The following is an 18,485-nucleotide window of genomic DNA, read 5'->3' on the forward strand; positions in this document are numbered from 1 at the left end:
GTTGCCATGCGATATGAGTTGTGATCAAAAAGCACAGTAAATTTTAAATCATGTTAAGGGTTAACCTTTAAAACTCCTCAGACATTGTTCAGTTCATCCCGGTGAGATAGTCTCATTTCACACACATGCTGTTTGCGAGCGCCCCGCTGTGCACGTCTATCCGGGAGTCCTTTAGCCCTAAAGACTGTTTTTCAGGCCTGAGATCTCAGTTTTCAAGCGCTCTTTGGCTAAATAGAGCTTCACCTGGATGAGGAGGCGAGGAAGTGAAAGGCCAAGGAGAGAGTCATGTTTACTCTCAGGCTTCCTTCTCAGCCAATGGGAATCCAGCCTGGCAATTTAGAGAAGTAAATGGTATTATTTTCTTCCCAGGCAATCAAAACACTATCTCCGTGAAAAATGGCAAGGGCTCTTGCGACATGATTGCTCGACTTTTTCTTGGGTTGGGGGTGGGAACCATGGGCCAGGCCTGGGTAATTCTCAAAGCCACAGACTGCACCAATCCAGCCAACATCTATCATGCGGCTGGCAGTAAAGAGATACTTGAGATTAGAGGACAGGAAACAGAGACTAGCTGCTTCCTCTGTGTGAAATGTGATACAAAAGGAGTGAAGGTTCCTTGCACTTTCTAATTGAAAAGATTTTGGGACTGAATCAGAGAATTTCTCATGGAAACCTGTAGCCATTTTTCCTCTGATGAAAAGGAAATCATATCCACTGATGTCGATTAAAGGAAACCCATTTATAGACTCCAAAAACCAAAAACTTTTTCCAGTGATTCAACAGCTGACTCTTTTTCTAGTATCTTTTCAAGAGACCCAAGCAAGTATTTTATTAAACAGTAATGTAATATATATATATATATATATATATATTAATTTAGGTTGGTACGTTTTTTAATGTTTTTGAAAGAAGTCTAGTGCATTGATTTGATTACAAATGCCAGTGAAATTATGAAATATTATTAAAATGTATGTTTTATGTTTAAATTTATTTTCAAATGTAATTTATTCCTTTAATGGCAAAGCTGAATTTTCAGCAGTCATTACTTCAGTGTCACATGATCTTTCAGAAATCATTCTAATGTGCTGATTTGATGTTTTAGACATAATTTATTAGAAATGTAATATATATATATATATATACAGTATACACACACAGACTGTTACATTGTTGAAGATTGTTGAATTTTAATATTTAATAAAATACTTGCCATTGATTTCTTGCAAACAAGTAACAAACTAAAAACCATTTAATCTACAATTACAATTCAGCTTTCATGCTAACGTTTAAACAGAGTTCAAACATAAACAGAGTAGCAAAAGCAGCAACTGTTTGTTTTTGCTGTAATTTCCTGTTTTCACTTGTGTATCTTATAACCAGACTATTCCCTGAGGTCTTTATGTTCCTCAAAGCCAGGGAAAATAGACTCTCTCCCTGGCATCATTTGCACAGAGGAAGCTGATTAAAAGTATGTGCATCGAAGTCCTCCATTACACAAGAGTCGAAAATAGACACCTCCACTTTCCACACACTTCAGTGATGAAGAGAGAGCTGTTAAAACCAATCAAGACTAAGATTGCGCTTTCTCGCTCCCACCCGTTCCGCAAGCATCTTCGTTAGTGAAACGTTCCGAATTCAAACACTTACAAAACATGAACAAGTGCAGCTGTGGCTTTAAAGATAGCAACAAACATCTTCTCCTTTTTCCGCTTTGCAGAGCCTTATTCAGAGTAATTATGTAGTGTTTTGACAGAGCAGGAAGACAGCAAAGTGTCTTATTTTCCTGAAATGAAAGTACATAAGCAGGGAGAAGGGCTGATGCGTACTTTTCTGTTAGCGAGAGCAGATGTTTTGTCTTTGAATAGCAGGCGACTGGTGGGAAACATAGTGAACTGGAGTGCGCTTCCTCCATCTAGCTGAGATGAATTCATCATAATTGAGAATGGGCGACAGCCCCTCTCAACTCGTCCCCCATCATACACTGAACCAGGCCGATTTAAGCCCAGTAATATTATTGTTTAAGCTGTAGTACAGCAGAGTCTCTGGATATCAGTGCATATAGATATATAAACACTATATGGTTCAAAAAAGATTTTTTATGTTTTTGAAAAAAGGATCTTTTGCCCAGCAAGGCTGCATTTATTTGATCAAAAAGACCCCAAAAGTACACCCAGAATATTGTGAAATATTATTACAATATAATTGAAATAGAAATCTTCAACAGTCATTATTCCAGTCTTCAGTGTCACATGATCCTTCAGAAATTATTCTAATATGCTGATTTGCTGTTTAAGAAATATTTATTATTAATTAATGTTGAAAACAGTTATGCTGCTACATGAAACATTATTTAAAGATTCTTAAATGAATATAAAAAGTTCAAAAGAAGAGCATTTATTTGAAATAGAAATATTTTCTAACATTAAGCATATGGAAATTTGTTTTTATTTGTTTATTATTTATTGATTGATGGATGGATGGATGGATGGATGGATGGATGGATGGATGGTTGGTTGGTTGGTACTGACCTACAGTTTGACATGCTTTACTTCACCAAATTTATTTTAAACATTCTTAAACATTCAAACATTTTTAAACATTCAAATTATTGTATATTTATCATCAAAGGTTTTAATGACAGAATTTTTAATCAGAACATACGAGACACTTTAAATGACACATAAAAATGACTTTTTATTAAATTAATCAAATAGTTTTAAATTGAATTAATAAAACCAATAAATAATAATTAAAACTAAATTAATATTTAATATTTTTAATTAATAATTAAATTATTTGTTTTTACTTTTGTATTTAAAATAATGTTTATGAAACAATATAAATATACTGTATGCTTTTTTCTTTTTTTTTTACTATGTTCATAATGAACAAAATTTTAGTAGTTCAAATGATTGTTTTTGATAATGACATGCCAATTTAATGCCAATTTATTGTCTTGATGGCCATGTTTTACATCTCATTTAATATAGAAATCTGACATTATGGCTCGATCTCTAAGGCACGTCCTGATTTTGCCGAGTTAGACGCGTTCCTGGGTCAACATATTTTGTCGATCCTTGAACAACATTCCTGTCCGATAATTTACTCCTAACCCTATCCCCCTAAACCTAACCCTACCCATAAGTTTTCCCTAAAATCAGAGGGAAATGATAGGTGAATAACACTGCCATAGAAGAACCTAACCCTGGTTGTAAACCTAAACTGTAAACTTGTCCCTTCAAGTCTGATTGGTTGATTGGAATGTTGCTCCTCTCCTCTCCTCTCCTCTCCTCTCCGGTTCGGCCTGCGGTCACCTTCATGTTTTAGGCCTGTCAGACAGAAAGTGTGGGGATACAGTTGAAAGTGTTGAAATTCGAACACTTCTACTTCTGATGGGTTAATTTACCGGAAACACAGTCTGCTCCAGAGGAGAGAGAGAGGTTGTGTTTTCAAATCCATTGCAATAAAAGCAGCCCACCTTCTTGTGACATGAAAAACTGAAAGTAGTCCATTTAGAGAAATAGTGGGTGTTATTTGTGGTCTGTACTGATGGGTAATGGGATTGTGGTCTGTTAAAGGAATACTGTAGTCATTCAAAGATAAAACTTCTGTTTTTTTTTACTTGCATGCTGTAATTTTTTCCCCCGTGGTTTACAAAAGAAGATTCAGATCCGGGTCATGCTCTCCTACACAGGCTTTGAAGAACACGCATAAGTCTGACATGTACACTTATAGCTCTCCTTGGATGTCCTTGTCAAACCTGTGCAGAAGTCATCATCCATACTCTGTTTATGAACAGTCCTTATCAAACGACTGCAGGAATCAGACAATTCATGGTAGGATTTTAATCCACACACTAATCTTGACTGCAAGACGTGTTTACAGAAAGAAACCTCTTTTTTTCTTACTGAGTGAAGGCATGTTTCAGTTAAAACACATGAAAATATATGTATGGGGAATTATTAATTATATAAATGGAATCATAAATAAAAACACTAAATGCATACTAAATTTCTTCCCTCACATTATCTCTTACAAACTTTTACTATTATTATTTTTTAAGTTGTTTTACCTTATTTCCCAGGGGATCTGTAAATGACTTGTAATGCTTTAAAAAAAATAAATTTTAGATGAAAATGTTTAATGTACTAAAAGCTTAAAGTCCCCCTGTGGTGAAAATCAAGTTTTTAATGTTGTTTATACGTGGTGTTTTTAATATGCTTTAAGACATACACTGTGCAATTTCATAAGTCAACACCATTGCTGAGTATTTTCTCTTTAAAACTGCAGTGAACTAAAGACAGTCTCAAACCCGCAGTTTGAAATCACTGGTGTTTCTGACGTCACAAACTACCTTTGTAACTAATCATGTCAACGTGCCGGCAGGCTTTAGCATATCATTACCTGACCGTGCAAGGGAGTCTCAAAAGAAGGTTATCCCAGTATATTTCTCTGTTGATATGAAAAATAGGGTAGATTTAGAAATATGGCGGGTGTATGATGCATATTACGATGTTATGATGAACTATATGCCTTTCTCCACTGACATTTGTAAGGATACTGATTGTTAAAAGACTGTCTGACTTGTGAATGTCAACATGGTTTGTGTAACATTAGCAACACATTATTAGCTGTTTGAAATGTAGTCAAGCAAAACACTAATCATATTAATTACCGTTATGCGTCCGATGTTGTAAAGCGTTACCATTGTGCAGCGTTTACCTCAGGAAGTTGACCGTGTGGATCTCATCTGAGCTCGTGCGAGTGAGTGGAGGCGGGGCTAATTATCATATTCATCTTTGTATATTAAATGAGGCAAGGTTGTAGAGTTACATTCAAGCTATTTTAAGGCATTAAGCTTTTTTTTTTTTTTTTCACAGGAACAAAGTTTACATATGTAATTTTGGTGATCAAAGATGAGTTTTAAGGGATAAAATTATTGACTACAGGGGGACTTTAAACAAAAATGAGAAACGTTGCCTTGGTAACTAACTGAAATAAAATAATTTTAAGTAAAATTACTAAAAAAAAAAAAATAAATTAATTAATAAAGCTAAACAGAAATATTTTAAAAAGTCACATATACCAAACTTGTATTTAACTTAAACTACATTCTAAAAAATGGTGCTAAAAACAACCCAAGTTGGGTTGAAAATGGACAAACTCAGCGATTGGGTTATTTTAACCCAGCGAATGGGTTGTTTTAACCCAGAGGTTAGGTTAAATGTTTGCCCAACCTGCTGGGTAATTTTATTTTACTCAACTATTGTTTAAAAATTACTGTATTGCTTGCTTAAAATGAACCCAAAATATGTTGTAAATTAACATTTAATACATTTTTAATAGCCTTTTGATTATTATTTTTGCCTCTAGTAATTGTGTCTGATTTTTAATTTCCAACTTATTTTGGGTTCATTTTAAGCCAGCCATATGGTAATTTTTAAACAATAGTTGTGTTAAATATGTTGGACAAGAATTTAACCCAACCGCTGGGTTTGTCCAATTTCAACCCAACTTGGGTTGTTTTTAACCCAGCATTTTTTTTTTAGAGTGCAAATGAAAAACTGAAAATATAAAAATAAAAGCTAATTCAAAATATTACTAAATACATACTATAATAGTTGTAGCATATACTAATATAATAGTATTCACCTTATTTTTAACCTATAGCAGGTACGGACATTTGTAACTTGATTGTGCCGAGGCTTCCGGTCTCATTCGCTTCCAGTTATTTTAGCTGTACAAAAACAGTCCGTTATGCTGCTTGATATTGCAAACTGTTATTTGTTATTATATCATTTTAATTTATTATAGTAATCATAAACACAGTGGTTTGTAGTGCAAAATATTTTATTAATTTTTTTCCTGTTATTTACCTACATCGGTTCACACACACATTCACAGAAAGCTTACTTCCGCTTTTCAAAATAAGGTGGATAAATAATACTAAAATAACACAGAGTTGCAAATATAACATTGATGTTGAAGAGTAGAAAACTTAACTTATACAGACAAATGTGAGGCTGACCACTTTAAACTACAGGAACCAGTTTTTAAAATCTGCTTAGCCTTTTGGTTAGTGAATGATTTGTATAAATTATTCAAGAGCCATATAAAGAGAGAATGTATTGTGAAGTACAAGTAGTAATTTGCAGTGATACAAATTGTCCAGCTTCCACTTAGAAATGCAAATGCGATTTGAATAATATTTGCCGTTAATAAAATCTCTTTTAGAGCATTGTTTAGAGTGAGTTTGATCATGGCTCTCTCATTAATTTAGGCTGATTAATGAAGAAGTCTTTTGGCTGTAAAGGTGTTGAGGGGGAATTATGTGTTGGGTTGCAGGATGCTGTAAAGCAAGAGCCATTTAATTAAATATTGAGCACACACATATAGATGTCTGTGTTAGAGACCCAAACTGAAACCAATGCTAATTAAAATTTCAGCTCTGTCTTGGGAGCTGCTACTCTCCCATTGAATGTGTATATCCCACAATACCGTGCGGCATACCTGTGAACGCATCAATTCTGCCAGATCAACAAAAAACGGCAGACTCAGTCATTTTAGCATTATTCTAAGTAATTACTTTCCACTACATGCCATGGAAAGTTTATTTGTCACATTGAGATGGGTATATTGAGAGAACATTATGACCTAGCGAATCATTATATCATCTGGATGTGACTATCCAAGGCAACTAAAATGCTTGCTACTTGATAAATTAAGCTGTTTGTCATGCTCCAAAGATTAATAACATCACTAAATTAAATGAATTGACATGCATTGCAACATTTGATAAATGTGTTGCCTTGCTGTCAACCAGCTGTGTATCTTCACCTACGTTATCTCTGTTCCACATCCTAATGAGTTGCCGTCTCGCTAAGGAAGTATCTTAACCATCGTGGAACTTCATAAATGACCTGTTTGGAACACTCTACTTAGGCAGTAAAATTGATTGTTTTGACCACACCACAGTTACGTAACTTTTTCCTCTCATCCGCCATCTTTATGACCATCAGTGGGACAAAGTAAAAAACACATGGACAGAGATACCAAGAAAAAACATTCATATTTGGATTTGATCCATACCAGATACTAGAAAACTAAAAGTTAGCATAGACACTATTCAGTCTTACATTTGCGGACATTTATACATATTTAATCTACAATCCATCTCCATATAATGATGGATCTTAGTCACAGTGGTATACCGAATCGAAACACATTAATAAAACACTCTTCAAAATACCTTCTTAGTATTCTGCAGAGGAAAGTAAGTTTTGGAAAGACATGAGGGTGAGTAAAAAACTCATTTTAAGTGAACTATCCTTTAAAAGTCTTTTACAGAACAGTTGTATACTTACTAAGAAACTTGTGTTGATGTTTCTTGAATGTTAAAAGTATTTCTGTCATGACAACTCTCAGAGTGTTTGGCATGGTAGTGGATATGACAATGTTGATATGTTTGACCTTGGCGGAATAGATCTGCTGTTGCTGCAGAGCAAGTACGGGACTTGCTATTGCCAATACATACACAGACACCTTGCATGTAAGACATGCTTCTGCTGTACAATAAAGCATACATGAATTACCCGTAGCAAATCTATACAGGTGGAGCTGGGGAAGGTGGAGGGTTTCTGAAAGCATGCTGCAACTGCTACAGAAAATGCTGACCAAGTATTTGAAGGTTGAGCAGTGAACTAATTGGCTACTGATTCAGCAGGAACCAATCAGCTGTGCCCTATAGAGAATGATGTGATTGCAAGAAGATTGAGTTAAGGACCTATCAGCCTGCGCCATCTAGAGTTTCATGACAGAACTTTGTATTTGTGGACTGTCAGCAGTAGTTACCTCACATACACACGCATGCACTTCCACAGACTCACCTGTGAGTAATGAAGATGTCTCAGGACAAAGCTGGAGAATATGAAGTGGGGATAAAAGGAAGAAGAAAAAGCAGGTATTTTATTTTTGACTCAGGGGAGCCAAAGTGACAATCGTTGTCAGGCTGAAAAAATAATGAGTTGCGAATGGAATGTTTTTCAGCAGTGGCTCGTGTGAGGGTGGGAATGAGGGAACTGAGGAACAAGAGGACGGAAACAAGGGATAAGCACGACATCGGCTAGTTTAGTGACAGCTTCTGAAATAGTAGAACCTAGTAGAAGTTGCTTTCCGTCTCTCTGCCCTCTTGCCTCCTTTCTGTCTATAAGATAAGTACTGCTACTCTGCGAGGGATGCAGAAATCAGTTCATGCAGGGCAAAAAATTGTTGGTTAAAAACAAACAAACAAACAAAAAAACCTCTGGAGCTGTTTGAACAACTTTGGCTATAGTGGATTGTTACCTCCTGCTTACTCAATGTAGGAAGTCAGTTGTGTTATTGAGCAAGATTCTCCAAGAGAGCTATTTGGAAATTTGACATGTATTCCAATAACAGAAAACAATGAGTGCGTCTCAGTCAGCTTCCTAGTTCAGTAGTCAGGGCACTAATCAGGGAGTCGGCCATTTTAAGAGCTGTTTAAATCCTACTGAAACGTTCGATTCCTAAAAAAAAAAAAGTCCCACAATTCACAGTGAAAACTAGAGAGCATCGATGCTAACTATGTTCCCTTATAAGCCAACTCACTACACATAATGATACACGATAGATGTTTTTTTAAAATACAAACCATTATTTAATTATATTTCAGCATAAAGATACATCACTAGACAGGTAATGAACATAATCTAGCTAACATTTATAATTTATTTACGGCTGAAACATTGCGTGTATATGTATCAAGCAAAGTATTTATCATAATGTACTTTAAATTAGATTAAAAATAATGTCAGAAAGATATCAGTTCTGCTGTTGTTCATAAATGGCAGTATTGATGTTGTACAATGAGGATGATGTCATGTCGCCGGAAATATTCATCAGTGTCCCAATGTGTAGTGAGCCAGAGTCCTTGCTAGTGCCCGAATTTGTGTACACAAAACTGATTCACGACGTAGGAAGCTAGTGAGCTGATTGAGACGCACCCATGTCCATATATATGAACATATGCAACTGAACGCAAGTCTAGTTGCTTATAGTTTCATTTTACCATGTATACTGTTTTCCTCCATTAAAAATCACTTTTTTATTCAGGTTTTCCATCTAGAGAAAGGGGGTGTTTGTGGAAAAATGATAGATAGATAGATAGATAGTTTAATTAACCTCTTTAATTGATTAGCTGCTACTATTTTGAGATTGTGTTTAACACACATGCCAAATCAGTTGCCCAACACAAGAAATAAAACATGCAAATGCATGCAAGCATTGTTAATAGACCTTAAACAGCTTCCATTTCTATAACTTTAATGTATCACACGGCCCTGTAAAAGGCCACTTGAGAACACCTCCTCATTCCATATGCAAAAGGCACCAGGGAAACAGATCCTAGATTAATGGCACTTAGGTGTTTGCATAAATTCTTTATTAAGCTTGAGTGCTTCAATTTACACTGTGCCTAGAATAGTCACTTTATTCATGTTCCAACAGCGAGAGTCACACCTGGACCCGTGGCTCCGTCTTAAACTCGGGTGCTGAAGATCTGCTCCTCTGGAACGGCCTGATTAATTCAGTGCGGCGCCTGCAGTTTCCGTGAGAGAAGTCAGAAGCAGAGACGCCTCAGAGTGAAGGGCAGCCTTTGCCCCCAGCAGCCGGCATTGCTAAAGACTGAGATTGAGAGGGAGAACAAGAAAGAGGTGCAGTGGCTTTTCTCAGAATGTCATTCAAGTCTTCACCTTCAAATAAAGTAGAGGTCATTAGTAGAGAATTATCTCATTAACAACCCTGCTTGCCGGCTCTCCAGGGACCAGTTTCAGTAGAGGCCAGGCCTGATATATGGATGGAGTTTTAATGTGCTCTATAAAAACGAAAGGGCCAAGCCATAGACTGGGCTGTAAAACTCAGTCCGTGACAATGCCACCACAGCTTAGTAGATAAAAGGCGTTGGCAGGCTCTTGGAGCTGATTTAGGATTTGTTTCCTGTATCTAAATCAAGCTGAATCATTAAGGATGAAAGCTCAGGTCACAAAACAGTTAGCAAAGCTGATTGGCGCTCTCTTGGACGGCTCACGGTCCTGAGCAGCTGTTTGAGCGGAGGGGAGTTAACTTCCTCACTGTGGCTCAGTACTCAGTGTGAGTAAATAATTAGACATGGATAAACACAATCTAAAAAGCATAATGAATATTTTGTGAGGGAGACAGTTTGTGAGTAAAGCTTGCTGGGAAATGACTACTGAAATGCGCCTTGTTTCGAGTGGCTACTACACTGCAGCCAAATAACTGAGGAATCAACATTCTTATGAAGTAGCATCACTCTAGCAGTTTTTTATCCACTTTTTAGTAACTTTTATTCAGTGCATCTCAGTGGATTTGATTCATTTACTCAAGGCTAAAGTAAATTCGGTCATTGTTTACTTCATTACCTACAGATCCAAAAATTACAAAAGCACAATGAAATGATTGTAAAAGTAGTCCATATGACTCTTTTGCTATGTTTCAAGTCTTTTGATGCCATATGATAACGCTATGTGAAGAATATTCATTATTTACAACAGTAATCTGATATCAATTCGATCTTGAACCGATTAATTAGCAGTTATTATTATTAGCAAGTTATTACTTTAACACCTGTGTGAAGTCATTAATGACAGTTCCTATATTGTTGAACCAGTGTGGTTCGAATGACAGATGTGCGACAAAGGAGACTGTCGTGACTGGCTAGTTAAAGGGATAGTTCACCCAAAAATGAAAATTATCCCATGATTCACTCACCCTCAAGCCATCCTAGGTGTATATGACTATCTTCTTTAGACGAACACAGTCGGAGATACATGTAAGCAATAAGGCACGAAAGGCTGTGCTCTATCATGAATAAGTCACGGCTGAAGGGCGTTGTTAGGCACAGCGCTAAGCGGAGTGCCTGCAACCCCTTCTGCCATGACTTATTCACGATACAGCACTAGCCTTGACTAACCATTTGGTTACCACACAATACAAATATTAAAGCCAAAAATATGTATTAATGCAACTTTCATGAAGTAAACTTTCACTAAAAGCCTTCCTTCCGCCAGATAACATAGTCCCTGACCGTGAACAGCAACAGAAGTTACATTATTACGGCATTAGATGGCGGCAAAGACTGTATTTATGTCAGTCAGTAGCAAAGACTTTTACAGTGAAAAGACTGAATTGTTTTGAACACGGAACAAGACGCAACTGACAAATGCTTTGACTAGCGCTGTCAGTCACGGGAAAACCCCTTAACTGTTAAAAGGACAAGATAATACATTGGACATTTAAACATATTTTTTATTATGAACATAGGATTGACCTGAAGGAAAATGCTAAATCTGAATGCAGGTAATAAACTCGCTCAATCGATCTCTTTCTCACAATACTCTTCTACATAATACGGTAAGCTTCAATTCAGTTTACGTTAATAAGAGTGGTTGCTAAGGGTGTTGTGTAGTGATACACAGAACCGTTGGGTGAAGCGGTCATAACCGTGTTTTGTCGTGAATAAAACACAGCTATTGACCAATCAGAATCAAGGACAGGAACTAAATGTTTTATAATTAAAAATATGCTTAGTCCTCCAAGGTTTATAATGGTTGTGAATGGGGGGGACGCTTTTTGAAGCCAAAAATAATGCATCCATCCATAAAAAAAGTAATCCATACGGCTCCAGGGGGTTAATAAAGGCCTTCTGAAGCGAAGCGATGCGTTTTTGTAATTAAAATATCCATATTTAAAACTTAATTCAAAATAACTAGCTTCCGGTGGACGACCGTGCGCAGAATGCGCAAGTCGATTTGCGGCGGAAGAGTATCCTTTGACCTGACGCACAACGTAATGACGAACTCGGAGGCGGTCATGGATTATTGAAGTCTAAAACGATCATTTTTAAAGAGAATTGTCAAAGGATTTCAATATAAGAGAAGAGGAGCTTAAATTTGTTGCACAGCCCTATTTGTTTGAACCACAAGAGGCGTCTAAGCTTACAATACTCTTACATCCATATTTCTGGTCTTAAAATTTCAAAAGAAATGTTACAAGTTTGATGGTTGTGATGTCAAATGTCATTTGAATTTTCACACTTTCATCTGCTCAAGGAAATAAAAATTCAGCACCTAGAAACAACATACCCACTGACTTGTGCTGTTTATTTTTAACACCTAATCATTTCCATGCTCGAGTTTCTGCAATGATGGTGTGAAAAAAAGCCTATTTTAAGTGTTGTAAAATCACTGTATTGCACCACCCTGCAAACTCATCACTCCTCACCAGCTGTGGAGGGAACATTTCTGTCGGATTGGACAGCTGTTTAACACAAACACAACATCCCACCATCTGCAGGGAGAAACCTGTTGGCCAATTATACCCGTCGAGTGTGCAGTTATTGGTAGGTTGACAATTAAGAACTGATGCCATTCGTACTTGAGCATTAGGCACAGACAGTGATACTGCAATGCAGCGTGGGAAGTGAAGAACCAGGCTGCTGATTACAACCATCAATTAAGAGTTTCTTTTCTCACAGTCGCTCATCACAGTTATTCCAGACATTTGCTTTTAGCCTTATGAAATGGTATTTTAAATAGTTCGGCTCGGAAAAGTGCAGACAATTTGGGAAACTTGCAGGCTATTTGTCAACCACAAAAAAAAAAAAAAAAAAAAGGTTAGCTCTGAGGTAGTAAATATATCATTAGTCACCGCTGTTATTTTTTGTGTTTAAAATAACAGATAAACAGTCCTTTAATTAAAAAGCATGGTACCATGCCCCAAGTCCATGTTTTGAGACTAATTGGGCAAGCTGCTCAAAATAAGTAGCTAAGCTACAAGCTTCTCTAAAAAAGTATTAAAGGGTTAGTTCACACAAAAAATGTGAAAAATTCTGTCATTATTTACTCACCCTCATGTCATTCCAAACCCGTAAGACTTTAGTTTATCTTTAGAACACAAATGAAGATCAAACGCACGTTCACGAGAGCACCACAACACATGCATGTTGTCTTGAGAGCAGACATTGGATGCACATTGGAGAATATATATTTTGAAAATACAGTGGTAATTTTTTTTTTTTTTTGTGCAAACAAAGCACTCGCAACACTTTAGTCTTTAGTACCTTTCTGGTACTTGAAAGTGGTAGTTGCGTAGGTTGTCAATGGAGGGACAGAAAGCTCTCAAATTTCATTTAAAATATCTTCATTTGTGTTCCAAAGATGAACAAAAGTCTTACTTGTTTGGAACGACATGAGGGTGAGTAATTAAAGTCAGAATTTTCATTTTTGGGTGAACTATCCCTTTAAATATTCTTAACCTGTTAGCGTTCCACTGTACTGCCCACAATACACATACCTTTCAAAAGAGACCAAAACAATGCATATACTCCAAAGGTTCAAGAACAGCATGCGATTTACTTTGGGTATGCCTTTTTAGGCATTTTAGGCAAATTTTACAGGAATGCTAAGGGGTTAAAGTTAACGTTTAGAGAAAACTACTAGTTTTTGGCCTACTGCAATCTACATGGAAAAAGTAGTTTCTTGCATTTAAGCAACTTCAAAACTGCCATCTTCAAATGACACACATTTGACTTCATTGGACACACATTTGCTTGAATATCAGACTAAAAGACATAGGTACAAGACTGTATACTTGATTTTAATGAGGGAAAGAACTACAGTCCCATGAAGCATTGTAAATGGAATAATCAAAATAAAATGACTGATTTAACAATGTTGATATATTTTGTTTATTGCAAAATCTGCATATATATAAGTGGTTCTTAAATTAAAGTGTTCTTTTGGCGTGATTGTTGTTTCAGTACGAGATTGGAGATTTCTCTGCAGAATCATGGGTAATGTAGTTTTTCACCAGGAATTCCACTGTCCAATTAGATTATTTAAAAAATAAGTTGATATGATTTGTGCTGGTGGCTTCAATTAAATACCATCAATTAACAACCTCGTAGCTCACAATAGGTTTGTCTTTAAAGGTTTATAAATTATCGTTAAAAATAAATTCCCCTATGGAGAAAAATAATGGGATTTTTACTTTCAGAACTCAACTGTTGCACTTTATATGATACTCCACTGCATGTAATCAAGTAAATTGCCTCAAATTAGAATAAGCAAACCTGCTAAACCAAATCAGACTACATGGGGATGTTTATAAAGAAACTTGGACTAACTGAAGACAACAACGTGCAAGCTGTTTCTGATAACTTCAGTGTCTCTCAGAGATACGCTTGTAGTGTTTTACTACAGTGCATGCACAACATATTCACTAAAGCTCCCCACAGCTCCTTATCCTGATAACATATACCACTAGCAGCACACATTGCTGCTATGAACCTTTTGAAGTCTGGTTTTGGATGCACTAGACAGGCTGAGGTTCACCCTCTCCTTTTTTTTCTCCCAACCTTGACTTTGATTCCAAGTTATTTCCTTATTTTTTTTAGAGAGGTCAATAGTGGTAGAGGGGTGGAAAGGTTTTTCTATGTCTCTTTATTCAAGGGGTATACTAGACATGGCTAGAGGGTCCAAATGATAATCGATATACAAACAGCAGGTCTTTTTCAGTAAGAAAACCCTTAAGTAGACCCTTCAATAGTGCAAACCGAGACCATTTGTTCACATAGAAACAACAAAATGGTGTGTAAGAGAAACATGCCCCAATTAAATACAGGATTTGTCACAGTTACCATTTTGAATTGTTGGACGGATCACATGACCTCCACTGTCTTCCCATTGGTAGTCACTACTTTGCTCCACATTTGCATACAGTCAAACTTTTCTCAACTTTGATGCATCGTTGGACACGCCCACATCCTGTTGCCAACGGTCACTGTCGCTCATGTCGCTGGAAGTTGCAAGCTTTCATTGAAAATTAATGAGCTTAGTTCATATTGTCACTGCAACATGGCAGGATCCCGACAGGAAGAGATGCTTTTCTGTTTGAATGTAAGCAGATGGAGGAGATGCCTCAGTATGCTGTCATATTATTGACTACGTTAATTAGTTGTTTTATAAGTGAAGTCAAGACATTTCCAACAGGCGCTGTAGGAGTGCACATTCAGTTCTCCGCCAACCATTACTGACTGTTGTAATACTCAGAATGCATTTCCATGACACCAGGGTCTTTATGTGTCATGAAAGTGAGTGGCAAGAAGTGGTTTTATGACATGAACCTCCCACCTTGGGAGTAACACCCAGAGAACTACTTTTACACCACCTTAAAAGGTCATGTAGGTTAGCTTGTGCCGAAAATAGTATGAAATAGACATTCTATCAAAGCAGTCTTTAACCCTATATGATACGGTGTAGTCATCTGACAGCATAATGCGTTTTTGGAAATAAAAGGGGGTCTTTATAGTAACCAATAATTTGCTGTTTTTAAGCCACATTTTCTTTGATTTTTCCTTCAAGACTTCTTTTCCTGATGTAACACTTAAAGAAGAGACACCTGCTGAAGTTCTCCACAAAATGCTTTATTAAACACAATTTTTTCTTCATCATTATTCCTTTTCTGCAACTTTCATAAGTTAAAGGTGGGGTAAGTAGTTTTTCAAAACTGCTGTTGGACATTGTTTATATTTAAAAAATCAACCCAAACAAACCCACCCCTCTCTTCATTGCTCCGCCTCCAAAACTCACCCTCCAATCCTAACCACCCTGCTCCGAGTCGGTCTCGAACCCCGGCCCAATCGCTGCTGGCAGGAGAGGCTAAACACCGCATTCTCTAGCGGTCATCAGTGCGCAGTGGTTTACCTGAACAACTCTTACTAGCTGGCCAGTGTTACACACTCAATGTGAGAGTGGATGTCTGTTTATCACAGCTGACGTGCAACACGAAAAATAAAGCGCAGATGATGAACGAACGACAAGGAACCACAAAAAATTAATGTACAGTACACAATAGTAAATACAAACGAGAGTTCGTTGTTCGTCGCCAACAGCACAGCAGCTCCAGACAATCAATGACACTCAAACCCAGTGTTACTCACATGTGGAGCAGAATCAAAGCAGCCTCCGCGTCTGTTTTCAGGCCTTCCCGCTCAGCTCTTTCCTGGAAAGCTTTTCTAATATTAACGCGGGTCCTAAAGCGCTTGCCCAGTCATAAACCTTCATTCCAGTAATATTCTTTTGAGCTCTTTTGTATCGTCTCATCTCTCTTTCTGCAGTTTTTTTTTTTTTTTTTCCCCAAATCTCCCTCTTGCTCGTTCTGTCTGATTGGTTACACATTTGTTGTTGGTGTCAGACCGAATAACTTTCAAACAGTGTTTTTGAAAAACTACTTACCCCACCTTTAATTAGATGTTGTTAACTTATCCACTTTATCTATAGTTGTACGTAAAAGTGAGAAAATATGAATTTTCCATATGACAACAAAGTTTAATTGCATTAATCCATGTCCTCATTACCTTTTATTAAATTATTTATTTATTTATTTTTATTATTTATGTGTTTTCCATCATACAATTCTATTGTTTTTCTTCTCATACAAAAATTAACTAGGAACGTGCAAGATGGAAAGGGAGTTTATATGCTTTTATAAACAACATTGAAGAACTCATGATAATGATTTATTAAATATTTTTATTTATTTAAAGATGCTGTCCATAGCTTTTTTTGTGTTCAAAATTTACAAAAATTATATAATGAGCAAGTACATCATGAATCCATTTTCCAAACTGTGTTTTTGTCTAATCCTGAATCACTATGGTACACCGATTATAAGTGTTTATATTCAGACTATTTTAGACTGGTTCAGGTCGGCACCGCTGCAGAGTACACTGTAAGAAATAATTTTCATGATTTGTTATCACAACATTTTTTCTTTTGTCAAATCAACTTCAATAATTAATGGGGTTCAGATAATATAATATTTTGAGTTTCTGTTGATTAAACCAATCGCCTTCATTGTATTAACTCAAATTTTTAATTTCAGTCAACTCAAAATTTTAAGGCAACCAGGTAACTTACTTTTTTAAGTTAAACCAACAATTCTTTTTGTGATTTGTTATAGACATAAACAGAGCGAAATAGCTCCGGCTACAATGTTCTTCCACAACACGCATGCAGTTCTGCAGTTGTTAACCGCTAGAGTGCCAAAAGTTACGGACTGCAGCTTTAAGAAATAATAATTTTCTATTATGATGCAGTATTGCAATTTAATTTTGTTATATTTTATGTCAGAAAAAAATCAAATGTGTAAAATATTCAAGTGATAGAATATAATGAGTACCATACAGGCTTAAAAAAAGAAAAAGTAGTTTGTAAAATAATCAATTTGAATCCTTCAATGCAACTAGGAAAATAATAACTTAAAACAGAGCACACGCCTCAAGCAAATAAACCAGAATAGCCTCTCCAACAGAGAGAAAAAAAGTTAGACCGAATGATAATAATATTCATAGTTGGCACTGAAACAAATATACTGACAATTATAAAGAAAGTTTCACAAAATAAAATCAAATAAATAAACTCATTAGCAGCAATATAGCTGACCCAGCAGAAAGAAAGAAATCTATAGATCCTGCCCCTTTAAGAGATCAGAAACTCTTTGGTAATACATCAGAGTGCATTAGTTTGTTAATATATTCAAAGTACCTGCTATTTTCATAAGCTCACAGAGAAATTTGGCCATGCTGCAACCACAGGACCGTAAAAATGTGCGGGTACAGGTGCCAATTGGGCAGGGATGAGGCAGTACTAAAATAATTCTCATCTCTTTAACAGGGCCAGAATTATGACTACCGTCATCGGTGGCTGGCACCCGTTATAACATTTTCAGTGGAGTTATGCATTTAATCGTGTCTTATTGCAGTAAAGCAACACTAAATTTAGAGTTTTCCTTTCCATCTTTTCTCCTGTCATTTTAGGATTCAGCAACCACCTGCATCCTGTTAATTAGTTTATTTTCCATTGCATTTTGGCTCTCCATCACCCTGCCCATGTGAAAAGCTGAACTTTTTCCTTGACATGAGGCTATTCTCTACCCACTGATCTCTTAGGGAGCAGCTTCATAAATGTATTAAAAAAATCCATGTTCAACTCCGGCCCGCTATATAGATACCATTTCAGAGAGGCTTTCTCAGCAGGGTTCTGCGGTCCTCTGAAGAATACTTCAACTGAAGCTGCTTTTGTACCGCTGAGAGGGAGAGAAGCAATCTCCCTGCTGTCCTTTGGCAGGGTGATGCTGGACTGTGCTATCATAGGTGTCATTGATTCCCTGTGCTTGATGATGTTGAATAGACAGAGGTAGAATGTAGATGGAGTGTGGCTGAGTTGAGAGGGGCCGTCTATGTCTCTTTAGTCCCATCCACTCAAGTCTTCACTCATTCCGCTGAATTTAGATTCCTACGGACTGCGGTGAATTTAAAGCACTCCCGAACGGATGTCGTGGTTCTTATTCTCATGCACTCACCCCGTCTTTCAGTTGCTTTTTCTCTCACG

The 18,485-nt window shown here is 36.7% G+C and overlaps 1 long non-coding RNA gene across 1 annotated transcript in view; it reads left to right on the forward strand.

The window, feature by feature from the left end:
* Positions 1 to 14,017, forward strand: part of LOC127502778 (uncharacterized) — a 44,403-nt gene extending 30,386 nt beyond the window's left edge. The window contains exon 3 of the long non-coding RNA XR_007926926.1: positions 9,523 to 14,017. This is a non-coding gene — a long non-coding RNA (uncharacterized LOC127502778). The remainder of the gene's footprint in view (positions 1 to 9,522) is intronic.
* The last annotated feature ends 4,468 nt before the right edge of the window (positions 14,018 to 18,485 follow it).

Source organism: Ctenopharyngodon idella, chromosome 20, assembly GCF_019924925.1.
Source record: "Ctenopharyngodon idella isolate HZGC_01 chromosome 20, HZGC01, whole genome shotgun sequence".
Classification (NCBI taxonomy): domain Eukaryota; kingdom Metazoa; phylum Chordata; class Actinopteri; order Cypriniformes; family Xenocyprididae; genus Ctenopharyngodon; species Ctenopharyngodon idella.